This window comes from Dinoponera quadriceps, unplaced genomic scaffold, assembly GCF_001313825.1.
Source record: "Dinoponera quadriceps isolate SergipeBrazil2010 unplaced genomic scaffold, ASM131382v1 scaffold1395, whole genome shotgun sequence".
NCBI lineage: Eukaryota > Metazoa > Arthropoda > Insecta > Hymenoptera > Formicidae > Dinoponera > Dinoponera quadriceps.
Genome location: NW_014556488.1, coordinates 424,626 through 430,374, shown reverse-complemented (window position 1 = coordinate 430,374; position 5,749 = coordinate 424,626).

Here is a 5,749-nt window from a genome sequence, read left to right as displayed (position 1 = left end):
ACCCAGTTAAGATAACTAAGAGCGATTGGCTGAGCGGAAACTTCCCAGAAGAATCTTTCTGTTCCTGCATAGGAAGAAATTATTATCAATTCAAGTCTCATATTCTCTAAGCAAGAATATATAATAATATATGAAAATAAAACTTGCTCACATGAAGAAATTCTATATAATTCCTTTAAGAATATCGTATTTTTATCATTCACGAATTTCCGTGAAATGAAATTTTCATATAAAATTATACGTTCCTGCTTATATATAAGAGTATGAGTTTTGAATTGATACTAATTTTTATTCCGTGTACGACTAAGTTTTCGTCTCCACTGAGAGAAATTATCATTATTTTCGGTCTCAACTATTTCTTACGAATTTAACCACAAAAATAATAGTATGTAACAATACATGTGAGATTATTATCACTGACACTGTAGCAACACTTGCTTAAAAAAATGGTTCTCCCGAACATAATTCTTTCGCTATGATAATTATAAATACGTGGAAAAAAGTCTATTTGCATTAACAAGAAAATGAACAACCAGATGCGTTTTTGGTTGAAAGAAACAGAATTTCTGGTTATTATGATCCAAACGTGGCTCTTATAACCGGAAATTCTGCTTCCGTTTGTACAAATACGAAATATTTTTCTCTCAGTGTGGTCGTCTCCGGGCAAAACAAAAGGGGAAATTTAGTTGCACCAGCGGAATTGTTTTATCCGCGTGATCGGATAAATAATCTTTCGAATTCGACCACGATACGTCGTTTTCGACACGCGTCTCGGAAGCATCTCCCGCGAGGTTTTCGTGAGAGGAGAAAGATCGAATCGGCGATGGGAGGAACCGCGCGATCTTTAACGACACCGGGTGTACCGCGTTGCGATGCGTACGCGACGTTAACGACTGCCGGATGTTATCGCGCGCTAAATCTACCGTAACTCGCGCGTTATTAAACCTCGCGGCCCAGTAGCCGGCCGGCCGGTCGCGTAACTGTTTGCCGTGCAGGCGAATCGAAGACACCGATAGGCGACCGGAGAATCGGTATCGGTGGACTAAATCCGATATTGCGCGTTCGTGCGTAAACAGCAACGGTTCGCCGTGGGGTACAGCGGTTCCCCGTTTATTGGTATAGGTCAGATCGCGATCCACTCGCATCGTCTCGACGCGCGCGACGAAAGCGTGCCGGGCGGGGGGAAACTTTTTTTTCAATCGCCGAAGAAAACGTCGCGCAATCACGTCGAACGCTTAATCGAAATAGTAGCGTGTGCGATACACGCTCTTCGAATGCGGAGATAATGACATGACACGACGCGATTCTCTTTACGGGTTTGATCGCTGAAATTGCGTATGTTGTACGCGCGGAGACTATCATTGTTGTTCGCGGACGGTACACTTCCGTCAGGTGTGTAATCTAAGTTGGGTCGTAAAAAGGCAGGCCACTGCCGTAAAATGACGGGTTCTCGGGTATCGCACGCGGATGAAGTGCTGCACGTGAATTCATACGCAATTGGAATGATTGCGCAATGGAGAGCGACCGTTGTTTCTTTTCTCTTTATATCGGTCCGTCCAGGTAACACAAGCAACCGCGAGTGTAAGCGCAGATGCGACTAGAGTGATCTCGAGAATAACAGTTGTGAAAAAACCGCTGCGGTAAAACGCGTAAACTAATATTCCGCCAACAATTTCAATCAACCGGCTTTAACGCATAAATCATACGCGGGACGCATAAATCGTCATGTGTGAAAATAATGCTGTGCACAACGTGTAATTTGCGAAACTTTGCATCTTCGTAATTTCCTGCGCAGCATAATGCCCATTCTCCCAGAACAATGACACCGCGCGCGGTTAACTCATTATTGCGTAACACCGTCTACATGTACGTTCGATGCGCGTAGGTTGCGCGTAGACGCCCAATGCTGCTCTTAATTCATTCCGGTTGAAATTTATACGGCCTCGTTGCGGAGACCTTGTCTGGCCAAATTGATCAAACAAAGAGGCGCGCGTGCGTCTCGCGATTACATTTTTACACGGAAATCTTGCGCTTGCTGCTTATTTGTTTATCCCGCACACCGTGTTGATCGTCGCGATCGCGTTCAACGACGATCGTCTTGAAATTTTCAGCGGTAGTTTCGCCCAATTATCGGCTACCCAAGCTACCTTATCTACCGGCGTTCACCGGCGAGCCCTTCTCAGACGCGAGCGTCGTATCTCCCCGGCGATGTCCACACGCGGAATTTTTTCGCGGATTTTCACTCACGGAACGGTTCTCGTGGAACGACTTCTCAATGTTTACCGACGCAACCCCTGGGGAACACGTCGAACTCGCGGCCGGCCACCGTCGTATCTGCCCGGCGACTAATCGCGAGGAGGTCGCCGGAATATGGGTCCCGTGTACGCACAGCGCTCGGTGAAAGGAGAGAAACTCCGTAAATAATAGTGGGGAGGATAACGATGACTTTTTTCTCTCTCTATCTTTCTCTCCCTCGTCGCGATCCTCATACACGTATGTGCGTACGCACGACGAGAAGCACGCCCGTGTAAAAGCGGCTCCGCGGAACCGATAGGTGACAACGCGCTCTTTCACGCTCTTCCTTTTTCGAAAGGAAGACTGGGGCCTCCTACTTGGATCCGAAAGACTCGATCCTACAAAGCCGACGAAGAGCAGATTTACAAGCTCGCAATGTACGCGATAACGATAATAACCGTGACCGTAATCTGACTGGACAACTTGTCGCTCCGGAATGATTTAATTATATCGGCGATAACGGAAGGATCGAGGACGCGGATGTCGGACGACGTCTGGGACAGGAGGAATCCCCGAAGGGATACACGATACCAATACGATCTCTCGCGCGTGGTCCAGGAACACGGCGAGAAGACACGCCGACACGGAGCGAGGAAGAGCGAGAGAGAGAGGAGGAGGTGGAAAGAGCACTCGATAACGGTATCCGCAGCGAATGATCCCCACCCTCTCTCGAATGCCATAGACGTAGTCGAACGGACGGGCCGCAGGACGAACGGGAAATAAGATACGTTCATATTTTTCACGGCCCCGTAACACGCACCTGTCGCCACGACGGCGCGACGCCGCGCGCGCACCGATCGATTATAAATCCGAACACCTCGTAACTCTGTGCGTCGGCGCCTATCGATCACGACTGTCAACTCGTTGAATTCTCGGCTTGACCGCTGCGCACGGTGATCAAGGGATGCGCGTGGCCGACAGTTAAAGGATTAGATTGAGGAATCCTAGACAGAACGCGAGGGAACATTACGCGGGATGACGAGGAGCGAGCTAACGACGCCGAGCGTAAAATTCGCGGCAAACGGTTGCGAAGAAATCACGCTTGCGCACGCGATCTGAAAAACGTACCAATACACAGAGAGAAACATGTTACTTGTACTGTAAAGAGAAGCAATTACTCCGTTTATGTTTCCTCGTTTAAGTAATGGCTATCCCAAACGAAGAATGTTTTCTCGATGATAGTTTCTCGACGATTTAAATATACCCATCACAAATATTACCTCATTATTATTTACTTAAGAGAAGAATTTCTGTCTATTTTCAAGAATATTATAAGCTCGAAGAAAGGGTAAACTCGATTAATTGGAATATACAAAGTGTCTGACGCAAGCCGTGCCAACCGTCATATACTTGTAGTTTAGATCAACGTAAGCAAAAGAGTCCTCTACCATTTTGCAAACAACCATGCAAAATGTTGAGTTATTAATTATTAAAAGTAGTATATAGAAGTTTTTTTTTTATTAGAAGTTTTAATATTTTTCATTGAAGTACTAAACTTAGTGGGATCGAGAATATATTGTGAATAAATTCGATGTACTCATGATAAACTTATGATATTTTCCTTTGAAATATTTCATAAGTTTATATATCCGCAAGTATAAGTTCATCGTAATAAGTTCATCAAATTTACTTCAAGTACATTTTCAAACCTAGAAAGTTGAATATTTTGATCAAGAATATTACACATACGAGGGTCCAGAAAAATCGATGAGAATTTCACGAGACGCGCACGAGGGAAAGTCGTGCGGGCGATCTGATGTACGGTATGCACGAAATATCCACCGAGAAATTTCCCCGCAAACTCACGACTGGCATAACACCGCGTGCGGAGCTAGATTCCATGCAGTTTTCCCTCGCTATACGTGGCACTACGTGAACACATAACCGCTTTTACCACGTATACGGCGGGAATGTCTAATTGTGCACGCGCCCCCGATCGGGGCCCACTTTCCTCTTCCGGTAACAAGGACACAATTTGTTCGCAGAGTAAAATTGCAATTATCAACGGCGGCGTTCCAGCTCATTCACGGGCCGTAGGTCGCGTTTATGGAGCTGTACGTTCTCTCGGAACGCGCGTTTCGAGTTCCCGGAGCGTTGCGTGGAAGATAAATTCGTCAAGCCGGTGCCCTCCTCATGGATTCCTGAAATTTTTTCCAGCTCGCCCTACTTCCCGTCAAATTGGATTTACCTGCTTATCGCTTTATCGCATTAGAACCTCGATGCCCTAAATACCATTGTTTAATAATAACGCTACGCCACGTCTCACTTGATTATTATTCAATCAAACAATATTTATGAATACGAAAATATTATACGCCCATACAATCGATAAATAACTAAAGTAACGTAATTATCTTGATCGGGAAGAATAAAAAACATGAGTGTATGTCGTTTCTATTTTCTCTCCGTTTTCTATTTCTCCTAAAGCAGAGAACTGTTATCGCAACTGCACATACGAAAGAATATGATTATCCTATTTCTACGAGATACACAGCTGAGAGTACTCCGTTACGAGGAATACTCGATCCACAACAAGTGCGCGCAGGTATCGAGATACCGGCGCGGTATCGGGATGCTCGTTCGTTCGGTTCGCTAATCCGCGAGCAAGGGCGTCGCCCTTCGTGCTCGCCGGCGCTTTTAACGTGGCGTAACAGAAGCTGATACGGACATCACGCAGCAGGAAACGCAACGAAGTACGTCCGACGAACTGCTTCGCGTCGAGGCGTTTCACGCGCATTTTTAGCCGGTCGATGACTCCGAAGTATTAAACGCCGGCTACGTTGTAATTGAAATTACGTAGTATGTAAGTTGGAAATGCCCGGCTGGCTGCGCGGTTTACTTCGCCGCCACGGAGAACGTCCGAGGGGAACGCGATCGAGAGAGAGAGAGAGAGAGAGAGAATAAATGATGTAGCGACGATGCGTACGTGGCGGAATACGAATCGAAAATCCCAGCTGAGAAGATGCACACGCTTCATCGATGCGAGGACGCTGCTGCAGGTTCCTATCGCGTTTATGTATCTAGCACGGATTTCGAGAGAATCACCGTTACTATTAAAGCCGATCGGCTTCTGATGCAACTCGCCGACAATCAGAATCCACGGTTTAGCCCCCATCGGATAATCCGTACCTCCTCGGCATTCATTATTAATCATCGGTTTAGCCGAATCTCTGCCGCAGCTCAACTATCTTAATTCAATCTCGAGCTAATTGGCGTCAGATCGAAATACCTTGGCGCCTTGGAATGAAGCGACTTTCAGAAGCTCCCGTGGATCCACGTTCCCGCCTGCCACTTGTAATTTTCTCCTAATAATTACGAATAATTTCAAACGGCTCTATGAAAAAGGCGAAGTAATTTGAATAAGAGTGGATCGCGTCTATCGATTAATTCACCGTAGCCAAGTGACGGTAACGATCGTATCTTGAGATTGCGAAAGCATAAATATACGGTAGAA